Here is a 26,838-nt window from a genome sequence, read left to right as displayed (position 1 = left end):
TGGTGGCTGAGTGTGGTGGCCTGGCCAAGGAGTCATTGACTCTCCTTTGACTCTGGAAGGTGCAAATCCCTGGTGCATTTGCTCACTTGGAGGGAACTGGGCCATAGCCCCATGGGGTTACCAAAGACTGGGTGTGATGGAAGTGCAGGTGGGGAAGAAGGCACCAGCACCCCTGCACTAACTCTTTTGCTTGGGTGGGCCTTTCTGACTCCACAGAGCACTGGAGTGAGTCACACTTGAGCTTCCAGTGGTCCCCTGCTGTCTAGTTGCTGGAGACCTTTTGAACTCTCCCACTTGATCTGGGTTTGTGCTGACTGGAACAACTGATTTGGATCTTTTGATCTGGGCTGATCACCTGGGGACCCTCCAAAGTTGTGCGTTGAAGTTGGAGGGTCTGGTTCTTCTCTTTCACTTGTTGCTCAAGGTGGGGTGAGGTGTCTTTGTTGCTTGTATTTCTCCACAGCAGAGATTTCAGCCCAAAGGCACTGATTCACTAGGTTTGGATAGAGACTAGCTGAATACAAGACAGAGCCACCTAGCCCCATCACATTAAGTGGATCCCCAGAGACTTGGGCTGCAGTACCAAATGGGACCTTTGTAAAGCTATAGAGGAAAAGCCACAGTCACCAGTCCCAGCTTTTTGGTAAAGGACTGGTTAATTACAACTTCAGGAGTCCTCAATTCAATTTCACCATATCAGCTTCTCTAACCAAACAGTGAAAAATAATCATGGGGCAGAATCAGTGGAAAAACTCTGGCAACATGAATAATCAGAGTAGATCAACTCCCCTAGAAACAAAAAAGGAGACACAACAGAAGATCCCATTTATAAACAAATGGCTGAGATGTCAGAAATTGAGTTCAGAATTTGGATGGCAAATAAAATTAATAGACTTGAAGAAAAGTTGTAATTAGAAATTCAAGGAGTAATTCAAAAGTTGTCTTAAGAATTCAATGAATTCAAAGACAAAATCTCCAAAGATTTTGACACATTGAGGCAAGAATTTGCAGCCCTCAAAGATCTGAGAAATGTAGTAGAATCCCTCAGTAACAGAATGGAGCAGGCAGAAGAAAGGATCTCTGACATTGAAGACAAAGTTTTTGAACACTCCCAAACACTTAAAGAGGCAGAGAAGTGGAGAGTAACAATGGATCATTCCCTGAGAGAGTTGTGGGACCACTAAAAAAAGAGCAAACACCCACCTTGTAGGAATTCCTGAAGGTAAAGAGGATGTTCCTAAAGGCACACATGCTTTACTCCAAGATATAATTGAGGAGAACTTCCCACGCATGGCAAGACATAGTCAAATTAAGATAGAAGACAGTTTCAGAACCCCAGCACAACTCAATTAAAAAAACAAAGCATCTCCTAGACACATTGTAATTAATGTTGCCAAAGTTAAGATGAAGGAGAAAAATCTGCAAGCATCCAGATGTCAGAAAATCGTAACCTACAAGGGGAAGAATATTAGATCTTCTAATATTCTGCAGATCTCTCAGCTGAAACTTTTCAAGCCAGAAGAGGATGATCATCGACCCTCAATCTCCTAAAATAAAACAACTTTCAGCCCAGGATTCTGTACCCAGCTAAACTGAGTTTCATTTGTGATGGAGAAATCAAATACTTTAATGATATACACATCTTGAAGAAATTTGCCATAACTAAACCAGATCTCCAGGATATTCTCAGACCCATCCCCCATCCTCCACAACGACCAGTACAATGCTCTACCACCAAAATAAACTCACTCAGACATTTCTTTTCTTTTTTTTTTTTTTTTTTGGAGACAGAATCTTACTATGCCTCAGTAGAGTGTGTGGCATCACAGCTAACAGCAACCTTAAACTCTTGGGCTTAAGTGATTTTCTTGCCTCAGCCTCCCAAGTAGCTGGGACTACAGATGTCCACCACAACACCCAGCTATTTTATTTATTTATTTATTTTTTGTTTTGTTTTTTTTTTTGTTTTTGTCTCCAGCTATTTTTTTTTATTGCAGTTGTCATTGTTGTTGAGCTAGCCCAGGCCAGGTTTGAACCCGCCACCCTCAGTGCATGTGGCCAACACTGTAACCACTATGCTACAGGCACTGAGCCTCACTCAGAAATTTTTGAACAAAACTCAACTTCCACAGTGGTGAAAATATTAAAAATGTCCACTGGACATTTGAAAAACTTGACACCCAAAACACTACCAGGCTTATCAATTCCCTCAATTAATGTGAATGGTTTAAATTATCCTCTAAAGAGGCATAGGTTTGCTGACTGGGTACAAAAACTCAGACCAGATATCTGCTTCATGTAAGAATTTCATCTTACCTTAAAAGATAAAAACGGACTCAGGGTGAAGGGATGGACATCTATATTTCAGGCAAATGGAAATCAGGAAAAAGCAGGGGTTGCAATTTTATTCACAGATACAATAGGCTTTAAACCAACAAAGGTAAAGAAGGACAAGGATGGTCACTTTATATCTCTCAAGGGAAACACTCAACATGAAGAGATTTCAATTATTAACATTTATGTGCTCAACCAGAATGCTCCTCAATTTATAAAGGAGACCCTAACGGACATGAATAATTTGATACCTTCCAGTACCATAATAGTTGGAGATTTTAACACTCCTTTGGCAGTGTTGCATAGAACCTCCAACAATAGACAAAGAAAGAAATTTTGGACTTAAACTTGACCCTACAACAAATGGACTTACCAGACATCTACAGAACATTTCATCCCAACAAAACTGAATACACATTCTTCTCATCAGCCCATGGAACATCCTCCAAAATTGACCACATGTTAGGTCACAAGTCTAACCTCAGCAAATTTAAAAGAATAAAAATTGTTCCCCGTATTTTCTCAGACCATCATGGAATAAAAGTTGAATTCAAAAACACAGGAATCTTCATACTCATACAAGGACATGGAAACTAAATAATCTTATGCTGAATGATAGCTGGGTCATAGATGAGATTAAGAAGGAAATTACTAAATTTTTGGAACAAAATGATAATGAAGACACAAATTATCAGAACCTGTGGGATACTACAAAGGCAGTCTTAAGAGGATAATTTATAGTGTTACAAGCCTTCCTCAAGAAAACAGAAATAGAGGAAGTTAACAACTTAATGGGACATCTCAAGCAACTGGAAAAGGAAGAATATTCCGACTCCAAATCCAGCAGAAGAAAATAAATAACCAAAATTAACATAGAATTAAATGAAATTGAAAACAAAAGAATCATTCAAAACATCAATGAATCAAAAAGTTGGTTTTGTGAAAAGATTAACAAAGTTGATAAACCTTTTGCTAACCTAACCAGAAACATAAAAGTAAAATCCCTAATATCAATCATAAATGACAAAGGTAAAATAACAATAGACACCTCAGAAATTAAAAATATCTTTAATGAATATTACAAAAAACTTTATTCTCATAAATATGAAAATCTGAAGGAACAATAATTGGAAGCATGCCACCTTCCTAGACTCAGCAAGAAAGAATTAGAAATGTTGACTAGACCTATATCAAGTACTGAAATAGCATCAACTATATGAAATCCCCAAAAAAAGTCCAGGACCAGATGGCTTCACATCAGAATTCTACCAAACCTTTAAGGAGGAACTAGTACCTATATTACATAAACTTTTCTAAAGCATAGAAAAAGAAGGAATACTTCCCAACACATTCTGTGCTACATTATATGAAGCAAATATCATCCTGATCCTCAAACCAGGAAAAGACCCAACAAGGAAAGAAAATTACAGACCAATATCTTTAATGAATATAGGTGCAAAAATATTTAATAAGATCCTGGGCGGCGCCTGTGGCTCAGTCGGTAGGGCGCCGGCCCCATATACCGAGGGTGGCGGGTTCAAACCCGGCCCTGGCCAAACTGCAACCAAAAAATAGCCAGGCGTTGTGGCGGACGCCTGTAGTCCCAGCTACTCAGGAGGCTGAGGCAGGAGAATCGCTTGGGCCCAGGAGTTGGAGGTTGCTGTGAGCTGTGTGAGGCCACGGCACTCTACTGAAGGCCATAAAGTGAGACTGTGTCTCTAAAAAATATATATATATATATATTTAATAAGATCCTAGCAAACAGAATCCAGCAACACATCAAACAATTTATACACCATGACCAAGTTGATTTTACCCCAGGGTCTCAAGGTTGGTTCAATATATGTAAATCTATAAATATAATACATCACATAAATAAAATAAAAAATAAAGAAAATATGATTCTCTCAATTGATGCAAAAAAAAGCTTTTGATAATATTCGCCATCCTTTCATGATCAGAACACTTAAGAAAATAGGCATGGAACAGTGCCTGTGGCTGAAAGAAGTTGGGTGCTGGCCCCATATACCAGAGATGGCAGGTTCAAACCCAGCCCCAGCCAAAAACTGCAAAAAAAAAAAAAAAAGAAAGAAAATAGGCATAGAAGGAACATTTCTTAAACTGAAAGAGGCCATCTACAGCAAACCCACAGCCAATATTTTATTGAATGGAGTAAAATTGAAAACATTTCCACTCATATCAGGAATGAGGCAAGGTTGCCCATTGTCTCTGCTGCTTTTTAACATTGTAATGGGAGTCTTAGCCATTGCTAAGAGAAGGCAATAAAGAGTATCCAAATAGGGTCAGAGGAGATCAAACTTTCACTCTTTGCAGATGATATGATTTTATACCTGGAAAACCCCAGGGACTCAACTACAAAACTCTTAGAAGTGATCAAGGAATACAGCAGTGTCTCAGAATACAAAATCAATACTCACAAATCAGTAGCTTTTATATATACCAACAATAGTCAAGCTGAAAATACAGTCAAGGACTCTATTCCTTTTACAATAGTGCCAAAGAAGATGAAATATTTGGGAATTTACCTAACAAAGGACATGAAAGATTTCTATAAAGAGAACTATGAAACTCTGAGAAAAGAAATAGCTGATGATGTTAACAAATGGAAAAATATACCATGCTCACAGCTAGGAAAAATCAACATTGGTAAAATGTCCATACTACCCAAAGCAATATGCTAATTTAATGCAATCCCTATTAAAGCTCCACTGTCATACTTTAAAGATCTGTAAAAAATTGTACTTTGTTTTATATGGAATCAGAAAAAACCTTGAATAGCCAAGACATTACTCAGAAATTAAAACAAATCAGGAGGAATCACGCTACCAGACTTCAGACTATACTATAAATCTATAGTGGTCAAAACAGCATGGTACTGACCCAAAAATAGAGAGGTGGATGTATGGAACAAAATAGAGAACCAAGAGATAAAACCAGACATTTAACATCATTTGATCTTTGATAAGCCTATCAAAAACATAAATTGAGGGAAAGATTCCCTATTTAACAAATGGTGTTGGGTGAATTAGGTGGCAACTTGTAGAAGACTGAAATTGGACACACATCTTTCACCGTTAACAAAAATTGATTCTCACTGGTTAAAATATTTAAACTTAAGACATGAAACTATAAAGATTCTTGAAGAGAGGGCAAGGAAAACCTCTTGAAGAAATTGACCTAGGAGAATACTTTATGAGGAGGACCCCCTGGCAAGCAACACCAAATATACATTACTGGGATCTGTTCAAACTAAAAAGGTTCTGCACAGCCAAGAACACAGTAAGTAAAGCAAGCGGACAGCCCTCAGAATGGGAGAAGATATTTGCAGTTTATGTTTCTGACAAAGTTTGATAACCAGAATCCACAGAGAACTCAAACTTATTAATAAGAAAAGAACAAGTGATCCCAATTCATTGTGGGCAAGAGACTTGAACAGAAGCTTTTCTGAAGAAGGCAGGTGCATGGCCTACAAACACATGAAAAATGCTTATCATCTTTAATCATCAGAGAAATGCAAATCAAAACCACTTTGAGATATCATCTAACTCCTGTATGAGTAGCCCACATAACAAAATCCCAAAACTACAGATGTTGGTGTGGATGTGGAGAAAAGAGAACACTTCTGCAGTGCTGGTGGGAATGCAAGCTAATATGCTCCTTTTGGAAAGAAATTTGGAGACCACTTCAGAATCTAAAAGTAAACCTGCTGTTCAATCCTGCAATTCCTCTACTAGATATATTTCCAAAAGACCAAAAATCACTTTTACAACAAAGATATTTGCACCGGATTGTTCATTGCAGCTCAATTCATAATTGCCAAGTCATGGAACAAGCCCAAGTGCCTATTGACCCATGAATGGATTAATAAATTGTGGTATATGTATACCATGGAATATTATGCATACTTATAAAAAGATGGAGACTTTACCTCTTTTATATTTGCATGGATGGAGCTGGAACATAATCTTCTTAGTAAAATATCTCAAGAAAAATTATCCAATGTACTCAGTACTATTGTGAAACCAACTTATAATCACCTACAATTTCATATTTAAGATAAAACACAACTATAGCCCAGGATGAAGGAGGGAAGGGAGGGGAAGACAGAGGGTGGAGGGTGGATGGAGGGAAGGAGGGAAGGAGGGAGAGTAAATGATGGAATCACTCCTATGGTGCATATTGCAAGGGTACATGTCAAATCTATTAAGTGTAGAGTATAAATGTCTTAACACAATAATTAAGTGAGGTGAAGGCTATGTTAACCAGTTTAATGTAAGCATTCATATATCCAACACATTGCACCCCATAAATGCTTCAATGTATACAGTTATGATTTAAATAATAAGAGTAAAAATAAGGAAATAAGGAAAACAATTCAAGATTTGAATGAGAAATTTAACAAAGAGATATAAAAGAGAAACAAACAAGAATTTAATGAAAAATAAAAATACAGTTGGAAGTTTGACAACAGACTAGACTAAGCAGAAGAAAGAATTTCTGAATTTGAAACAGGTTTTTTGAAAAAACACAGGCAATGAAAGAAAGAATAAAAACAAATGAAGAAAGCCTAAAGGATTTATGGAACATCATTAGGAGAACAAATATTTGTATTGTGGGTGTGATAGAAGAAGAAGAGAAGGGAAAATATATGGAATGAAATAATACAAAATTTCCTCAATCTTTGAAGGTGAACATCCAGGAAGCTCAAAGAACCCTAAATAGACTCAACCCAAATAGGTCCTCTCTGAGGTACATTTACAGTCAAATTGTAAAAAGTCAAAAACAAAGAAGAAATTATAAAACACTGGTGAAAAAATATTGAAAAGGATGTAAATAAATGGAAAGACAATCCATGCTCATAGATCAGAAGAATTAATATTGTTAGAATGACAATACTATCCAAAGCAATCTACGGATTTGATGCAATTGTTACAAAAAATACCAAGGAAATTCTTCACAGAAATAGAAAAAAATCTCAAAATATGTAAGGAACCTCAAAGGCTCCCAAATAACCAAAGTAATCTTGAGCAAAAAGAATGAAACTGGAGATATTGCACTACTAGACCTCAAAATATACTACAATGCTATAGTAACCAAAACAGCATGATACTGGTATCAAAACAGACACATAGACCAATGGAACAGAATAGAGAACCCAGAAATTAAGGCACATATCTACAGCCAACTGATGTTTGACAGAAGTGCCAAGAACAGTTGTTAGCAAAAGGGAAGTTGCTTTAATAAATCATACTGGGAAAACTGGAGTCCACCCATATGCAGAAAAATGAAACTAGACCCCTACCTCTTGTCTTATACAAAAATCAATTCAAAATGGATCAAATACCTAAATATAAAGACCTAAAATGATAAAATTACTAGTAGAAAACCTATGGCAGATCTGTCAGGACTTTGGTCAGAGAAAAGATTTTATGCATAATACTTCAAAAGCATAGGCAATAAAAGCAAAAATAAACAAATAGGATTATATCAAACTAAAAAGCTTCTGTATAGCTAAAGAAATAATAATCAACAAAGTGAAAACACAATCTACAGAATGGGAGAATATATTTGCAAACTACTTATCCAACAGAGGATTTTTTTCTTTTTTGAGACAGTCTTATTCTGTCTCCAGGCTAGAGCGCAATGGCATCAGCTTAGCTCATCGCAATCTCAAACTCTTTTGCTCAAGCAATCTTCCTGCCTCAGCCTCCCAGGATCTGGGACTGCAAGCACCCACCCCAACATCCAGATAATTTTTTTTTCTCTTTTTCAGTAGAGATCTTGCTCTTGCTCAGGCTGGTCTCAAAGTCCTGAGCTCAAACAGTCTACCTACCTACTAGGCCTCCCAGAGTGCAAGGACTGCATCCATGAGCCATCATGGCTCCTGTCAACCTTTAAAATAAAAATGTTATTCTTAAAACATGGGGAGAAACTACAGATGCCTGCCACAATGCCTGGCTAGTTTTTCTATTTTCAGTAGTGATGGAGTCTTGCTCTTGCTCAGGCTGATCTCAAACTTCTGAGTTCAAAGAATCCTCCCGCCTCAGCCTCCCAGAGTGCTAGAATTACATATGTGAGCCATCATGCCTAGCTCCAACAGAGGATTAATATCCAGAATCTACAAGGAACTCAAACATCTCAACAGTAAAAATACAAATAATTTGGGCGGCGCCTGTGGCTCAGTGAGTAGGTGAGCTCAGTGAATATGCCGAAGGTGGAGGGTTCAAACCCAGCCCCGGCCAAACTACAACAACAACAACAAAATAGCTGGGCGTTGTGGCGGGTGCCTGTAGTCCCAGCTGCTCAGGAGGCTGAGGCAAGAGAATCACTTAAGCCCAAGAGTTAGAGGTTGCTGTGAGCCGTGTGACGCCACGGCACTCTACCCGAGGGCGGTACAGTGAGACTCTGCCTCTACAAAAAAAAAATACAAATAATTTGGGCGGCGCCTATGGCTCAGTGAGTAGGGCGCCAGCCCCATATGCCGAGGGTGGCGGGTTCAAACCCAGCCCTGGCCAAACTGCAACAACAACAAAAAAATAGCTGGGCGTTGTGGCGGGCGCCTGTAGTCCCAGCTGCTTGGGAGGCTGAGGCAAGAGAATCGCGTAAGCCCAAGAATTGGAGGTTGCTGTGAGCTGTGTGACGCCACGGCACTCTACCTGAGGGCGGTACAGTGAGACTCTGTCTCTACAAAAAAAAAATAAATAAATAAATAAATACAAATAATTTTATTTAAAAATTGGCAAATGGAATAGGGGGCAGAGCAAGATGGTGAACTAGAAACACCTCCCTATTAGCCACTCACAACAAAGCAGGGGAAAGAAAACTCCAGCCATCTCTGGTTGGGGGAACCTACCTGGAGCCATCACTCTGGGGACACAGTGAAGCAGTGGTGGACCACAGGAGCCAGCAAGGAGGTCTGCAGTTGAAGAAAAACAGCACAGAAGGTGAGTATGTGGGAACAGGTGGCCTGCCCATAGAGGACTGGGGATAGGAAGGAACTGTCCTGCACTTTTTTGATTTGAGGCAAAACTGCTCACTGGACCTGCCTTGGAACACTTAAATGAATGGATGGACTTGAATAGTGTCCAGTAGCTGGGTTTAAATACCAAGTGGGTTGGATCTACCAACCGCTTGGCTACTAGCTGGGCTGCCAATGGGAAGACCATGTGGAAGAAATAGTCTGCGGGGTCCTACTGTAAGGCCAGCTCTGACACACCTGCTGAGCTGGGGCTTCCACTCTTGTGGTGAGCTGAGCAGCTCCCACATTCCCACGGATTCTTGTCAGGGAGCATTGAGATGTGCCACCTAAATAATCTGGTGAGACCTTTAAGTTTCCAATCCCACAGAGACTGAATGGTGACAAAACAACCAGGCCCTGATTGAGGACAACTAAGTCAGGAAGACAAGACCCAACTTCCATGGCAACTAGAGAGTTGTTTCTAGCACTCGTTGCTCACAACAAAACCAGCATGTGTCCTCTGTCTCCTAAAACCGTAGTACCACCTAGAGTCCAAGCAATAAATTGATATATATATATATTTTTTCTCCCCCCTCCCTTCCTTCTCTTTTTATTGATGTGGTTGTTTTTGTTTTTTTGTTTGGTTGGATGTATTTTTATTTTTTTCATTTTTACTCACTCCAGTAGCAAGAGTTCCCTCATTTTTGAGCCCTTTATACTTTCTTTTTTATTTCTCTCCTTTTATCTCTCTTTTGGTAGAGATTCTTCCACTTTTCTCATTTTTCCCACATAAATTTTTCATACAACAGCTAAGATATCCTTTTTTTCTTTCTTTATCTTTTTTTAAGATCTCATACAAACATAAATATATTTCAATTATCTTTTAACTATAAGTAAATTCAAATGGACTATTATAAAACAGAATGCTATACCCAGTTGTCTGTATAGATAATAAAAAGAAAAACCAGGATATTTAGTGGGTGCTGGTGGTAAAAACTGCAGGGCCAAAATTTGTTCAACTATAGGAGCTCACTATGGCTTACTGCTATCTTATTGCTAATGATTTTTTCAACCTTTGGACCCTGAAAATTCAGGGAAAATTCTGAGGAAGGAAAATTCTCCTTCCTCTGACAGCTTTGGTCTGTGTCTGGCTACCCAGCTGGACAGTAAGTTGCTTTTTAAAGTCCACTAAGCAATCTATGGCTTCTGAAATAGAAGCAAAAGACTTGATAGGAGACTCATTTAAGTTGAAATGCAGGAGGAAACTCTGCATCTCTCTGCTGCAGCCTGCCTCTTCCTCCACTGGTTGTTGAAGGTTCCTCCCCTGAAGGTTCCTATTTCTGAAGACTTAGTCTTTATCTCTGCATCTACAGTCTTGTGCTCAGAATGTTCCAAGAGACTGAGGAGTCATCCTTCACTATGGCCTCTTTCCTTTGGGGTCCTCAGCCTCTCCTGCCACTTTCTCTCCACAGTTAAGCATGCTCTTCCATTCCCTTCAGGCCCACCTTCTTGGTCACCCCTTGCAAGCTGGAGACAGGAGTCCACATGACACTGATATTCTCTCAATGGGACCAGGGATTTACAAAGATAATACTTCTCATTCTGTCAATGTCTAAAGAAGTTTGAGCAGCTGTCCCACTGTCACTCTTGATATTAGCCTCTTTTTGTCTCCAAGTCAATACTGTATTTTGCTCCATCAAACCATTGCAGTATGTGGAATGTCACTCAATCTTTGTGGGTAGGAAGCCCTTGTCACAGAGTGGGCAGGCTACCTGGGTACTGGTTGAGAAGGTAGAAACAGACATTTCCTTCCTGGCATCTTCCTTATTACCAACCTCCTTATCTGTTGTTATTATTCTTACTTCATCTGAGGTCACTGCTACCTGGAGAGACTTCTCTTTCAAGAAGAAAGAATTATTTTTCAAGGTCAAGAATTTCAGAGGAACTTAGCTGTGTCTCAGGACAAACAGTGATTTCTTCTCCAGAATTCTCTGGCATAGGAACTGAGCTTCTCTTACTGGTCAAAGTAGCAATGCTTTGTGAGTCAGGTACAGAGTTTCCTTCTTCAGAAGTTTTTTCAACAAATAGTCCTTAAGAAGACCAACCATGACTGGTTGTTCTTCCTCCAACAAAAGTTTCTCTTTCAAGCTTTTAACAGGGCTTTCTTGACAATCTTTGGTTTTCGAGTGCCAGACAGGTGCCCCAAACTTCTGTCTTTCCTCTTTGGTTTCATCTCCAGTATCTTCTGAGATGCCTTCATTTGTTTTTCACTAGCGTGATCTCTTTGGCCACATTCATTCTGGCTCAGAGAAGGAAGTCTAGGTAACACTGGTTCTCTAATTCCTTTTTTTTTTTTTTTAAAGCTGCCTCTGACACATTTTCAGGCTTTTTTTTTTTTTTAGATGGCATCTCACTTTGTTGCCCCTGGTAGAGTGCGGTGGCGTCATAGGTGACAGCAACATCAAACTCTTGGGCTCAAGGGATTCTCTTGCCTCAGCCTCGTGAGTAGCTGAGACTACAGGTACCCATCACAATGCCCAGCTATTTTTTTGTTGCAGTTGTCATTGTCGACATTACCTGGCCCAGGCTGGGTTCGAACCCACCTCAGTGTAAGTGGCTGACACCCTACTCACTGAGCTATGGGCACCACCTATTTTCAGGCTGTTTTGATAAAACTTCAGCTGGCAGAGAATGGCCTTGGTTTATTGGTTAGGGTCTACTCCAGCAGGGCAAAATAGAACACCCCAGAAGTAGTGCACAGTGTCACCAATGTCCTGGAGACCTCTGGCATCTGCTGGGGTAGGTAGACTGTGTCCCCCCTACCCTGGGCATCTTTGAAAACACAATCTCTCCCAGTACTTTTCCATGGCTTCCCACACTGTGTGTGCTCAGCCAAGTGGCCAGAACATCTGTCAAAACATCCAACGTTCTCATTCTCAAACACTGGGAGGCTTGACTTGTCCCGGCTTCCTGAGTTGCCAGAGATCAACTCCTCTTCAATATTTTCAGTGTGGTCCTAAGGCTTCTCTCTTTCCTCAACCTTGTTTCTCTGACTGATATGTGGGCCTTTAAATAGTGATGGAGGTACCAGCTACCATATGCCTGTAGGTATTTGATTAAAGGTAAGGCTAAGGACAAACATTTTTATTAAGAGGACTTGGTAAGCTATCACTTACCAAGAATTACATAATGTGATTAAGAAAGGCTCTTCTTTGTCTTCTTTGGCTTTAACTAAATGTTGGCTTTTCCTTGGAGATAAAAGTATTTACTGTCTAATTTAACTTCTTTAAAATCACCAAAGGAACTAGGGCATTTCTATATATCTACTTTCAACATGAGATCCCTCTTACATGGTAATACTCAGTGAGTAAAAGGAGTCAGAACAGGGAGACGTGCCTTCAGTGGTCCCAGAGTCTGTGGTTTTTCCCTTGGTGGGACTGTGAGGACGGTCCAGTGACCAGAAGTCGAGATCTGGTAGCAGAAGCATCAGAAGGCTGACGACTATTCAGGCTTTCAACAGTGGCTTTCCTCAAGAGTTCCTCTTCTTCCTCCTCCTGGTTATTTGCCTCTATAGCTTCCTGCTCACTCATTTAGGGAGCCAGAACAAACTGTTCTTCTTCTGTCATCTGTGCAATTTTTCTTTTAGCCAAACACTTTGCTCTATTTGACTGTTTTCTCTTCATTTTTTGCCATCCATTATCCTCCTTTGGTTCCTCTCCATCACTATCAGATATCACAATGAATGTATCCTCAAGTCAATGCTGCCTCTTCACACTGACAGAACAGGTAGTTTCTACATCCTTCTTCTCCAGGTTCTGAGCTTCAGCGATTTCTTTAACTTTTTTCTTTCTCCGTGGCATCCTTTTGTCTCAACGGGGGAAGGGGCCCACTCTGGCATCCAGAGAGGCCTACATCGGCATCAGGAAATGCCCCTCTGGGTGAGGGATTGGCAGCAGCCTTCCTCAGGGCCAGGAGGAGGCAGAAAGAGGGTGGCCTGGAGGTGTGTGGAGGTGCCACAAGCTGCTCAGCGGAACCCCTCCTCTGCCGCTCAGCAGAACCCCTCCTCCAGGGAACTGGGGGTCGGGAGCAACCACAGAACATCCAGAGTCTCCCTTTCTTCATCTTATATATTTATAATTTATCTATTCTTATTTTTTTTTCTTTTTTCTGAGTGCTGGCAGGTCACAGCAGGGGTCTCGCTCAAGGAGGTCATGACATCTCAAGCAACTGGAAAAGGAAGAACATTCCAACCCCAAACCCAGCAGAAGAAAAGAAATAATCAAAATTAGAGCGGAATTAAATGAAATTGAAAACAAAAGAATTATACAACAGATCAATAAATCAAAAAGTTGGTTTTTTGAAAAGGTCAATAAAATACCTTTGGCTAACCTAACCAGGAAAAAAAGAGTAAAATCTCTAATCTCATCAATCAGAATTGACAAAGACAAAATAACAGACTCCTCAGAAATTCAAAAATCCTTAATGAATATTACAGGAAACTTTATTATCAGAAATATGAAAATCTGAAAGAAATTGACCAATACTTAGAAGAACATCACCTTCCAAGACTTAGCCAGAATCAAGTGGAAATGTTGAACGGGCCTAGATCAAGTTCTGAAATAGCATCAACCATACAAAATCTCCCTAAAAAGAAAAGCCCAGGACCAGATGGCTTCACGTCAGAATTCTACCAAACCTTTAAAGAGGAACTAGGACCTATATTACTCAACCTGTTCCGTAGAAAAAGAAGGAAGACTACCCAACACGTTCTATGAAGCAAACATCACCCTGATCCCCAAACCAGGAAAAGATCCAACAAGAAAAGAAAATTATAGACCAATATCACTAATGAATATAGATGCAAAAATATTCAAGAAGATCCTAACAAACAGAATCCAGCAACACATCAAACAAATTATACTTCACGACCAAGTTGGTTTTATCCCAGGGTCTCAAGGATGGTTCAATATATGTAAATCTATAAGTATAATTCAACACATAAACAAATTAAAAAACAAAGACCATATGATTCTCTGAATTGATACAGAAAAGCTTTTGAAAATATCTAGCATCCTTTCATGATCAGAACACTTAAGAAAATTGGTATAGAAGGGACATTTCTTAAACTGATAGAGGCCATATATAGCAAACCCACAGCCAATATTGTATTCAATGGAGTTAAATTGAAATCATTTCCACTCAGATCAGGAACCAGACAAGGCTGCCCATTGTCTCCACTGTCTTTAACATTGTAATGGAAGTTTTAGCCACCGCAATTAGGGAAGAAAAGGCAATCAAGGATATCCATATAGGGTCAGAAGAGATCAAATTTTTGCTCTTCGCAGATGATATGATTGTATATCTGGAAAACACTAGGGACTCTACTACAAAACTCTTAGAAGTGATCAAGGAATACAGCAGCATCTCAGGTTACAAAATCAACATTCATAAATTGGTAGCCTTTATATGTACCAACAATAGTCAAGCTGAAAAAAACAGTTAAGGACTCTATTCCATTCACAGTAGTGCCAAAGAAGATGAAATATTTGGGAGTTTATCTAACAAAGGACGTGAAAGATCTCTATAAAGAGAACTATGAAACTCTAAGAAAAGAAATAGCTAAAAATGTTAACAAATGGAAAAACATACCATGCTCATGGCTGGGAAGAATCAACATTGTTAAAATGTCCATACTACCCAAAGCAATATATAATTTTAATGCAATCCCTATTAAAGCTCCACTATCATACCTTAAAGATCTTGAAAAAAATAATACTTCATTTTATATGGAATCAGAAAAAACCTCGAATAGCCAAGACATTACTCAGAAATAAAAACAAAGCAGGAGGAATCATGCTACCAGACCTCAGACTATACTATAAATCAATAGTGATCAAAACATGCATGGTACTGGCACAAAAACAGAGAAGTAGATGTCTGGAACAGAATAGAGAACCAAGAGATGGATCCAGCTACTTACCGTTTTTTGATCTTTGACAAGCCAATTAAAAACATTAGGTGGGGAAAAGATTCCCTATTTAACAAATGGTGCTGGGTGAACTGGCTGGCAACCTTTCACTGGACCCACACCTTTCACTATTAACTAAGATAGACTCTCATTTAATTAAAGATTTAAACTTAAGACATGAAACTATAAAAATCCCAGAAGAGAGTACAGGGAAAACCCTTGAAGAAACTGGTCTGGGTGAGTATTTTATGAAGAGGACCCCCCGGGCAATTGAAGCAGCTTCAAAAATACACTACTGGGACCTGATCAAACTAAAAAGCTTCTGCACAGCCAAGAACACAGTAAGTAAAGCAAGCAAACAGCCCTCAGAATGGGAGAAGATATTTGCAAGTTATGTCTCTGACAAAGGTTTAATAACCAGAATCCACAGAGAACTCAAACATATAAGCAAGAAAAGAACAAGTGATCCCATCACAGGCTGGGCAAGGAACTTGAAGAGAAACTTCTCTGAAGAAGACAGGCACACGGCCTACAGACATATGAAAAAATGCTCATCATCTTTACTCATCAGAGAAATGCAAATCAAAACTACCTTGAGATATCATCTAACTCCAGTAAGATTAGCCCATATCACAAAATCCCAAGACCAGAGATTTCGGCGTGGATGCGGAGAAAAGGGAGCACTTCTACACTGCTGGTGGGGATGTAAATTAATACATTCCTTTTGGAAAGATGTTTGGAGAACACTTAGAGATCTAAAAATAGATCTGCCATTCAATCCTATAATTCCTCTACTAGGTATATACCCAGAAGACCAAAAATCACATCATAACAAAGATATTTGTACCAGAATGTTTATTGCAGCCCAATTCATAATTTGGAAGTCATGGAAAAAGCCCAAGTGCCCATTGATCCACAAATGAATTGATAAATTGTGGTATATGTACACCATGGAATATTATGCAGCCTTTACCTCTTTCATGTTTACATGGATGGAGCTGGAACATATTCTTCTTAGTAAAGTATCTCAAGAATGGAAGAAAAAGTATCCAATGTACTCAGCCCTAATATGAAACTAATTTATGGCTTTCACATGAAAGCTATAACCCAGTTATAACCTAAAAATAGGAGGAAGGGGGAAAGGAAGAGGAGGGTGGGGTCAGGATGGGCGGAGGGAGGGTGATTGGTGGGATTACACCTGCAGTGCATCTTACAAGGGTACATGTGAAACTTAGTAAATGTAGAATATAAATGTCTTAACACAATAACTAAGAAAATGCCAGGAAGGCTATGTTAACAGTGTGATGAAAATGTGTCAGATGTTCTATAAAACCAGTGTATGGTGCCCCATGATCGCATTAATGTACATAGCTATGATTTAATAATAAAAAATAATAAAATTTTTTTTTAAAAAAGGAGGTCATGCACTCATTGTCCAGGGTGTCCTTCTAGATTTGGCCTTTAGAAAGACAGTATTGGCAGGTCCCCACTATGACATACTGCTGAATTTTTCTTTTCTTTTTTCTTTTCATTCTCTTTCTATATTTGGTGTAGATGTGATCTTCCTTTTGCTCAGACTGGTAAGGAGCTCCTGGCATCAAGGGGCCTGCCCAGCCTGCCCCTAGACCCACCAAAGTCCTGGAGTTTCAGGTGTGGTCATAGCGCCCTGCCGAACAACACCATTTCTCCTGTTGCTCTCATTCTCTCTTACTGTTTTTCTGCTCTCATTTTCTCTAATTCTTTTCTTTTACCCTCCTTGTTTTTTGTTTTTCTTTCTTTTTCTCTTCTTCTTCTCTTCTCACTCTTTACCATTCTTTTCATTTTGGCTTTATATAAAGAGGCCACTTCATCATCTAATCTCTGAGACTAGGTAATTCAAGGTAATTCAAAGGAGGCAATAAGAAGGAAAAAGGGGAAGCAAGTGAACAAAAAGAAAACACACAGGAGGAAGAACCAAAACAAAAAGTCTGACAACATGAAAAATCAAAACAGAACAACTCCTCCCCCAAGGGACCAAGAGGCAGCTACTGCAGGGGACTCCATCTATGGAAATGACATAAAGGGAGTTTAAAATATTAATGGTAGGGTGGCGCCTGTGGCTCAGTTGGTAAGGCGCCGGCCCCATATGCCGAGGGTGGCGGGTTCAAACCCGGCCCCGGCTAAACTGCAACCAAAAAATAGCTGGGCGTCGTGGCAGGCGCCTGTAGTCCCAGCTACTTGGGAAGCTGAGGCAAGAAAATCGCTTAAGCCCAGGAGTTGGAGGTTGCTGTGAGCTGTGATGTCACGGCACTCTACCGAGGGCCATAAAGTGAGACTCTGTCTCTACAAAAAAAAAAAAAAAATATATATATATATATATAAATGGTAAAGGCAATAATGGGAATTGACAAGAAAGTGGAAAAACAGAACAAAAAAATGGATGAAAGATATGAAGAATATTAAAAGGTTATGGTGGAGCTTAAGGAAATGAAGTCAATCAGGGAACTTAAAGATGCAGTAGAAAATATCAGTAACAGATTAGACCATGGATAAGAGAGAATCTCAGAGCTAGAGGATAAAGCTCATGAGCTAACCCAGGTAATCAAAGAGGCAGAAAAGAAGAGAGAGAAAGCAGAACATTTATTCAGAGAATTGTGAGACTTCACAAAGCATTTAGATATACAAATTATAGGGTTCTCTGAAGAGGGAGAACTATCATATGATTCATCAATCCCACAACTAGGAATTTATCCGAAGGGAAGGAAATCATTACATTGAAGAAATAACTGCACCCTCATGTTTATTGCCCCACTATTTACAATAGCCAACATATGGAATTGGGCTGGGCCAGTGCAATGGCTTACGCCTGTAATCCTAGCACTCTGGGAGGCCCAGGTGGGCAAATTGCCTGAGCTCACGAATTGGAAACCAGCCTGAGCCAGAGTGAGACCTTGTCTTGAAAAATAGCCAGGTGTTGTGGCAGGTGCCTGTAGTCCCAGCTATTCACAGGCTGAGGCAAGAGAATCACTTAAGCCCAAGAGTTTGAGGTTGCTGTGAACTGTGACACCACAGCATTCCACCAAGGGTGACAGAAAAAAAAAAGAGAGAGAGAGATGGCATCAACCTAGGTATCCAACAATAAATGAATGGATAACGAAAATATATTTATACACCATAGGATACTTTCAGCCATAAAAAGAATGAAATCCAGTAATTCACAACAACATGGATGGAACCGAAGGACATTATGGTAAATCAAACAAGCCAAGAATAAAAAATTAAATCATGCATGTTCTCACTCACACACAGAAGCTAAAAAAAGTTGATCTCATAGAAGTAAAAACTAGAACAAAAGGTACTAGGTGCTGAGGAGGGTAGGGGGAAGGGAAAGGCAAGGAATTATTTGTTAAAGGCTATAAAATAACAGCTAGATAAGAATAAGTTCTAATGTTGTATACCACTGTAGGATGACTACAATAAGCAATAATACGTCATTTCTTTTTTTTTTTCTTTGCAGTTTTTGGCCAGGTTCGGGGTCCAAACCCTCCACCTCTGGTATATGGGGCTGGTGCCCTACCCCTTTGAGCCACAGGCGCCACCCAATAATACGTCATTTCATTTCAGATACCTAGAAGGAGGATATTGAATGCTCCCAACAGAAAGAAATGATAAATATTTGAGATGATGGATATGCTAATTATCCTGATCTGATCACCATATATTATATGAATTGAAACATCACTATGTACCTTGTAAATATGTACAATTTTTGTCAATTAAAAAAATTAAGTAAATACAAAAAATTTTTAAACAAATTTAAGTCTCTGTTTCCCTAAAGAATGGTATTTTTATTGCACCCCTTGTTCTTCCCTATCTTGACAAACACTTTGGGTTAAGAGGAGCTGTAAATGAGGGTTCCTCAAATCAAGCCCAAGTAGGAAAGTAGTAAGATATTCTGGTATGCTAAAATAATATTAAGTAATTCCCTGTGTTGAAAGAATAATATTTAAAATATGCATTTTGCCTCCACACCCGTAGCACAGTGGTTATGGCGCCAGCCACATGCACCAAGGGTGGTGGGTTCAAACCCAGCCCAGGCCAACTAAACAACAATGATAATTGCAACAAAAAATCAGCTGCGTGTTATGGTGGGTCCCTGTAGTTTCAGCTACTTGGGTGGCTGAGGCAAGAGAATCACTTAAGCCCAAGAGTTTGAGGTTGGTGTGAGCTGTGACAGCATGGCACTCTACTGAGGGTGACATAGTGAGACTCTGTCTCAAAAAAAAAATAGATATATACGCATTTCGAAGTCAATATTTTCTAGAGGAAAGAATTCTGTGCACTATATAAATACCAAGAGGAAGTGAGACTATTAAGTTTTTTAAGCCACAGAGATAACGGTTTTACTGTCAGAGATAACTCTGTGTTATAATGATTCATCAGACTTTGTGATAGAAACCATTTATTGCAAGATTTTAGAATGTGGTCATAAAAGAACCCACTAACACTGAGTGCCTAACCAACAATTGACTCTAAGTAATGCTAAGAACATATTGTTTTTCATTAGGAACAAAAAGTGGTTCCTTTCTAGCCTGAGTGTCTTGAAGGCTTTTTGGCAAAACTTTATTACTGTGAATCTCTTTCACTTGAAAAGCATATATCTGACATTTATCACCTTGACTCTTTTGGGAGAGCATTACTGATGACTTTTCAAGCTTGTTTTATAGGATATAAAAACTTAGGAGGGTAAGCCATTTTTTCTTGGTCACTGCTATGAAGATAGGCTAGGAACTATGTAACCTGTGAGGGTGTTCCATGAAAGGGCCACAAGTCCAAAATAGTCCCCAAACACCAGGAGAGCTGAGAAACAAAGGGATGAGGCAGAGATATCCATCTTGTTGGTAAAAGATGCTTTATTGGGGAACTGTGGTGCAATTTGTGGTCTTGGGTGGCCACAAGACAGGTAATCTCTGTCTCCTTACTCTTCAGACCCAGGGAAAAGGGATATGTGTTCTACAGAGATAATTAAAGGCCACCCTCCAGAACAGGAGAGATTGCTATGTGCATCATAAGCTATAATTAGTGCAATAACATCAGGTTGACATGTTCTTACACAGACACAGTATATAATAAAGTAGGAATCGTGAAGCACTCCTGGGATTGAAGTTAATCAGAAGTCAATGTGTCAGATTAGCTTCCAAGATGGAATCACCTTTGTCTCCAAAGAAGTCAACAGCCCTTTGCTGCCACCTCAAATTTCAAGCTTCAGTGACATTTCAAATAGCATAGGAAGTAATGAAATGTAAATGGAAAGAAAAATAGGATTTAGCCTTCCTAAACCTATGGCATATCTTTCTGGATTCTAATAGAAATCTTAATTTTAATTTTCAACATTTCACTTTTGTTCAAAGATAATGCTTCAGATGTTTTCATTAGCCATGCGTGTGAGTAAAGTTTGATGGATAAGAAGCAATCTCCACAACTTGTACAGGTGGAAATGGATCTGAAGATTATTCTTCCATTCCCTGTATATTTACAGATCAACAATTATGTAGTGACAAACTAAATGCCAGCATAATAAGTCCCAGCTGTGGTGGAACCTTCAGGCTGGTGGGGAAATAAGATAACCACATACTCAAAATAAGAATATAAGGTTGTGAGGGTGGCACCTGTGGCTCAGTGAGTGGGGCGCCGGCCCCATATACCGAGGGTGGTGGGTTCGAACCCAGCTCCCACCAAACTGCAACAACAAAAAAAAATAGCCAGGCATTGTGGTGGGCACCTGTAGTCCCAGCTACTCGGGAGGCTGAGTCAAGAGAATTGCCTAAGCCCAGGAGTTGGACGTTGCTGTGAGCTGTGACGCTACGGCACTCTACCGAGGGTGATAAAGTGAGACTGTCTTTACCAAAAAAAAAAAAAAAAGAATATAAGGTTGTGCATTGTTAAATGATAAATGAATGGGGCAGGCATTAAGTAGCCACTAACTTTCTGAGAAGGAAAATATCACTAAAGAATAAGGAGGCATCAGGGCGGCGCCTGTGGCTCAGTGAGCAGGGCGCCGGCCCCATATACCGAGGGTGGCGGGTTCAAACCCAGCCCCGGCCAAACTGCAACAAAAAAAATAGCTGGGCGTTGTGGCGGGCGCCTGTAGTCCCAGCTACTCGGGAGGCTGAGGCAGGAGAATCGTCTAAGCCCAGGAGTTGGAGGTTGCTGTGAGCTGTGCGACGCCACGGCACTCTACCGAGGGCAATAAAGTGAAAATTCTGTCTCTACAAAAAAAAAAAAAAAAAGAATAAGGAGGCATCATTGCTCTGAGTAGGGGACTGCCTGTATTCAAATCATGGCTTGGCTATTTGCCAGCTCTATGATCTGACGCAAACTACTTTACTTCTCTCTGCCTCAGTTTTCTGATCTGTAAAAAGCTGAGGTGAGATAATGTAGAAACAAAAACTGACACTTCCTCTTTCTTGGGAATTGGGGGTTCTGGTTCCCCAAACCCAGTTGACCTAGTTCAATTACTCAACTGACCTAGAAAGTTCAATCAAGGCACGGTGGTAATTGAAAGCAAAAATGAATGGAAACAGAAAATAAAACTGGAGCAGCACAGGCAGGGTGAATACAAACTAAAAGTAACCTGCACAATTTTCAGAGTAACAAAGAGAAATTTTATTTAGGAAGAACAAAGCGAAAGTATAGAGCACTTCCAAAGAGAGTTGGAAGTATGTCCCACTCACAAAGGAGCAGAGGTGAGAGAGACTGCAACACAAAGGTCATGCAGATGTTTCAATATCCTCTTTCTCTCTGTTTGAAATTGGCTGCAACTTTTTCACTGGCCTCTCTGCACCTCCAGGCATTACTGCCCTTTTCTACTGGTCATTGATTGTCTCTTTCTATTGGTCATTGGTCACCCAGGTTATTTCATACCCACATTCTTATGGGGCCTCCAGACTTGCTGGTTCAGCAGGCCAGGTTTTCCTTCCACCCCCCTTGAATCCCCTTTCTTTGGTGTCTCTTATCACTTTCTGATATGATTAAACATTTTACATTCCATGGAGTTAAAAAAACTAGAACACTTCGCATCTGAAGTTAAGCCAAAAATAACAGTCTGATCCCCCAAATAAAATCTTGAATATTTTCCACAAACTCCCTTAAAATTTTATTTATTTATTTATTTAATTTATTTTTTGAGACAGAGTCTCACTTTGTTGCCCTGGGTAGAGTGTCATGGTGTCATAGCTCACAGCAACTTCTAACTCCTGGGCTCAAGGGATCCTCTTGTCTCAGCCTCCCAAGTAGCTGGAACTATAGGCACACTCACAACACCCAGCTATTTTTAGAGACAGGGTCTCACTCTTGCTCAGGCTGGTCTCAATTCCTGATCTCAGTCAACCCACCCACTTTGGCCGCCCAGAGTGCTAGGATGATAGGTGTGAGCAACAGTGTCTAGCCTTTATCTCTTATTTTTTCAGTGCTGGCATCTGAAGATAGGTTGTAGATTTTGTTTTGTTTTATTTTGTTTTTCAGGGTTTTTTTTTTTTTGGCCAAGGCTGAGCTCTAACCCACCACCCCCAGTATACGGGGCGGCACCCAACTCCTTGAGCCACAGGAGCCGCCTGATAGGTTGTAGCTTTTGTAAATAGAATAATCATGTGAGAATCATGAGTTTTTCCACCATAAACAGAAAGGTAAACTTTGAACCTTGGTAATTTTGGAGGTTTTATTCCTTTAAATGCCTGTGTTTAAATTTGGTGAACAGTCTGAACTTTTAATGTCTCACTCTCTTATATCCTTTGCAAGTAAACTTTTTCTTTCCTTTTCTAAATGCTTCTGTCTCTGGGTCTTCCTTTAACAGTAATGACAGTGCCTCTCTCTCAGAGCTATCATAAAAATTAAATGAGTAAATGTTTATAAAGTCCTTAGCGCAATTCGAGGCTTTTGTAAAATGACAAAGTGGAGCAGAATAAGAAAGCCTTCCAGAGAAGAGTAAGAATGAGTAAGATTTAGGTGGAATGAGGGAATGGCGTGAGGCCAAGAATGTGAAAGTGGGACTGCAGAACATTGGGTACACAAGATTCACTTTGAGTGTGGCAAGAGAGATAACATTGACATGGGAGTGTCCAGATCTGAATTACATATGGAAGAGCTTGTTCTTGTTGGGGAAGATAATAGGGAGTCAGTGATATGTTTGTGCTCAGTGACATGACTTGGCCACAACTCTGCTGTAAGAAGACTTTTCTTCCAATAACACCTCTTGAAGCCAGACCCACTGTTAGTCCTGAATTGCTTAAGTTTCTTTATTTTGCAAGCTGCCTGCTGCCTGTGCTGAAAATGAAACACAACACTGCTTGCTACCCACTCCCTCCAACCTCATAATGTCAATGGCTGCTGTTTCCTGGCAATCTGCTTAGAGGCCACAATCAAAGTTATTTTGCAAACTAAAGAGAGAAGCTACAATTCGCTTCTTTAGTTAAGTCCTCAGTTAGCATTTTCTCCTGCCCATCTTATCTGAGGTCAAACCACTTCACAGTATTACTTGGTAGCTTGATTAAATCATTTAGTTAGTTCTTACTGGGAAAGAGCATTGAGTTCTGGTCCTAATCTTGACAGTACCTCACAACATCCTCTCAAAGAAGACCTTCACTGAGTGCTGGTTCTAGGACTCTACTGCCACTAAGTTTAACACTAACCAAGAAGAATTCATTTATAGGCCAGCAAACTGTTAGTCTGAGGTTGGAGTCTTCGTGTTTCTACATTTTGTTTTTGAGCTTCTGAAATTCTATGCTTTCTTCTTACTTTGATTTTCTAATTAAAAATTTTAAAATATTAAAAAATTTGGTTTTTCTAATCGAAAAAAAAAGCTTTTCACAATTTTCTGCCAGTGAAAATATTCATTTACCAGTATCTTTGACCCAACTACCTGAATAATCTCATTCTTGGTGTTTTTCTGTTTCTGTAAACAAGTCCATAAGCTTTGCAGGTACAATTAAGGGAATGTAACTGCAATAGAAACTCCATAGTTGAACTCCCTACATTGATCACCTCCTTAAATTGACCTAATTTTCATAGACCAGACATGCACCACCTGTATTCAGTGGAAGTTCCATATGTTGACCACCTCCATACATTGACCAATGGGTTATGGTCCCTTGGGTGGTCAACTCACAGAGGTTCTATTGTATTTACCCGTAACAGTGACAATTTACTTGGTAGCTTGATTAAATCATTTAGTCAGTTCTTGCTGGGAAAAGAGCATTGAGTTCTTGTCCTAATCTTGACAGTACCTCACTATATCCTCTCAAAGAAGACACCTACACTCAATAAGCCTGATTTTTCTCATTTGTAAAATAAGAGAGTTGAACTAGACTAGACAACATCTTCTTCCCAGCATTAAAATTCTGTGATTTATGATCTCATATTCATTAATTAATCAAGATACCCTAAGGTAAGTCATCACATTCTGTGAGCTACACTGATTATGATAGAAAGCTTTTGACATGGGCGGCGCCTGTGGCTCAGTGAGTAGGGCGCCGGCCCCATATGCTGAGGGTGGCGGGTTCAAACCCAGCCCCGGCCAAACTGCAACAAAAAAATAGCCGGGCGTTGTGGCGGGTGCCTGTAGTCCCAGCTGCTTGGGAGGCTGAGGCAAGAGAATCGCTTAAGCCCAGGAGTTAGAGGTTGCTGTGAGCCATGTGACGCCACAGCACTCTACCCGAGGGCAGTACAGTGAGACTCTGTCTCTACAAAAAAAAAAAAAAAAAAAGAAAGCTTTTGACATGGCACCCAGTGTTCTATGACTCTTGGTTTCATGCCCTATGTAGTCCATCCCCTTTGGTGTGGGCTAGACCCAGCAACTTACTTCCAATCAATAGTATACAGAAGAGGAAATATAATGTCACTTTTGTGATTAGATGGAATACTGCAGTGCCAACTAATGCTAACCTGATGCTAGCAACCTGGAGTTAGAGCAGACTCCACATTCAGTAGCCCTGGGTAGATTCTGTGGCATTATTATAGCTCATAGCAACCTCAAATTCTTAGGCTCAACTGATCCTCCTACCTCAGCCTCCTGAGTAGCTAGGACTACAGGTGGCTGCCACAACACCCAGCTAGTTATCTACTTTTAGTAGAGATAGGGGTCTTACTCTTGCTTAGGCTTGTCTTGAACTCCTGAGCTCAAGCAATCCACCCACCTCAGCCCCCCAGAGTGCTAGGATTACAGACATGAGCCACTGTGCCTAGCTGACTCCATGGACTTTAGGGCAGAGTTCCCAACAAGACTGCCTACATGTCAGAACAAGTATAGAGCCACCAGGGCCCTGACACTTCTGAGCAACAGAATACAAATTTGGGTCGGGCGGCACCTGTGGCTCAAGGAGTAGGGCGCCGGTCCCATATGCTGGAGGTGGCGGGTTCAAACCCAGCCCCGGCCAAAAACCACAAAAAAAAAAAAAAAGAATACAAATTTGGGGAGTTTTCACTTCCCCTCAGATTTAGTAATTTATTAGGGCAACTCCCAGAACTTAAAAAAGTGCTGTACTTATAACTTTGTTATGAAGGATACAAATCAGGAACAGCTGAATGAAAAGACATAGAACGAGGTCAGGAAGGTTGATCAGGACACATCAACCTTCTGGTATATTAGTGTGTTCACCAGCCGGGAAGCATAACTGAACTTTGGTATCCAGAGTTTTTATTGGCATTTCATTTATTGGCACTTATATAGGCATTATTGATTAATCACTAGTCACGTGATATGTTTAAACTCAATCTCCCCTCTACTCTCTGGAGCTTGAACTAGAAGTTCCAACCCCCTAATCTCATAGTTGTTTTTTCCAGCACACCAAGCCCTATCCTAAAACTCTATAGGGCCCATTTTGAGTCATCTTATTAGCAGGTTTGATCAAAGGACTCAGCATGAATAACAGAGACCCTCTTAAATTCAAGAAGTTTCAAGAATTTAGAGGTTATCTCCTAGGAACCAGGACCAAAAACCAGACAAATTCATTATTATACAATATTAGGTTATAAAACATTCGTGACTATTGTCTTGCTAGGAGAACATCACTAACTGGCTTTGATGAAGCAAATGGCAAGGTTTTGAGGAAGGCCTCATTCAACAACCCTGGAGGAATGGCATCTCATCAAGAATCGTGTGGGTAGGGCAGCGCCTGTGGCTCAGTGAGTAGGGTGCCGGCCCCATATGCCGAGGGTGGCGGGTTCAAACCCAGCCCCGGCCAAACTGCAACAAAAAAATAGCCGGGCATTGTGGCGGGCGCCTGTAGTCCCAGCTACTCGGGAGGCTGAGGCAAGAGAATCGCGTAAGCCCAGGAGTTGGAGGTTGCTGTGAGCTGTGTGACGCCACGGCACTCTACCAAGGGCGGTACAGTGAGACTCTGTCTCTACAAAAAAAAAAAAAAAAAAAAAAAGAATCGTGTGGGTGCAGCTGAAAGTGGATCCTTCCCATTTGGGTCTTCAGATGAGGCCCTTGATTACAGCCTTGTGAGAAATCCTGAAGCAGGGGACCCAGTTAAGCCTTTTCCCATTTTCTGACTCATAGTAACTATGAAATAGTAAGTAT

General features: G+C 40.2%; 1 pseudogene; it reads right to left on the bottom strand.

Moving 5' to 3' along the window:
- Nucleotides 1-10,403: 10,403 nt before the first annotated feature.
- Nucleotides 10,404-12,800, bottom strand: LOC128596393 (BRCA1-A complex subunit RAP80-like; annotated as a pseudogene).
- Nucleotides 12,801-26,838: the final 14,038 nt, after the last annotated feature.

The sequence above is a fragment of the Nycticebus coucang genome, chromosome 10, assembly GCF_027406575.1.
Source record: "Nycticebus coucang isolate mNycCou1 chromosome 10, mNycCou1.pri, whole genome shotgun sequence".
NCBI classification, from domain to species: Eukaryota; Metazoa; Chordata; class Mammalia; order Primates; family Lorisidae; genus Nycticebus; species Nycticebus coucang.
Note: the sequence above shows the minus strand (reverse complement) of the source record. Positions and strands in the feature narration are given on the sequence as shown.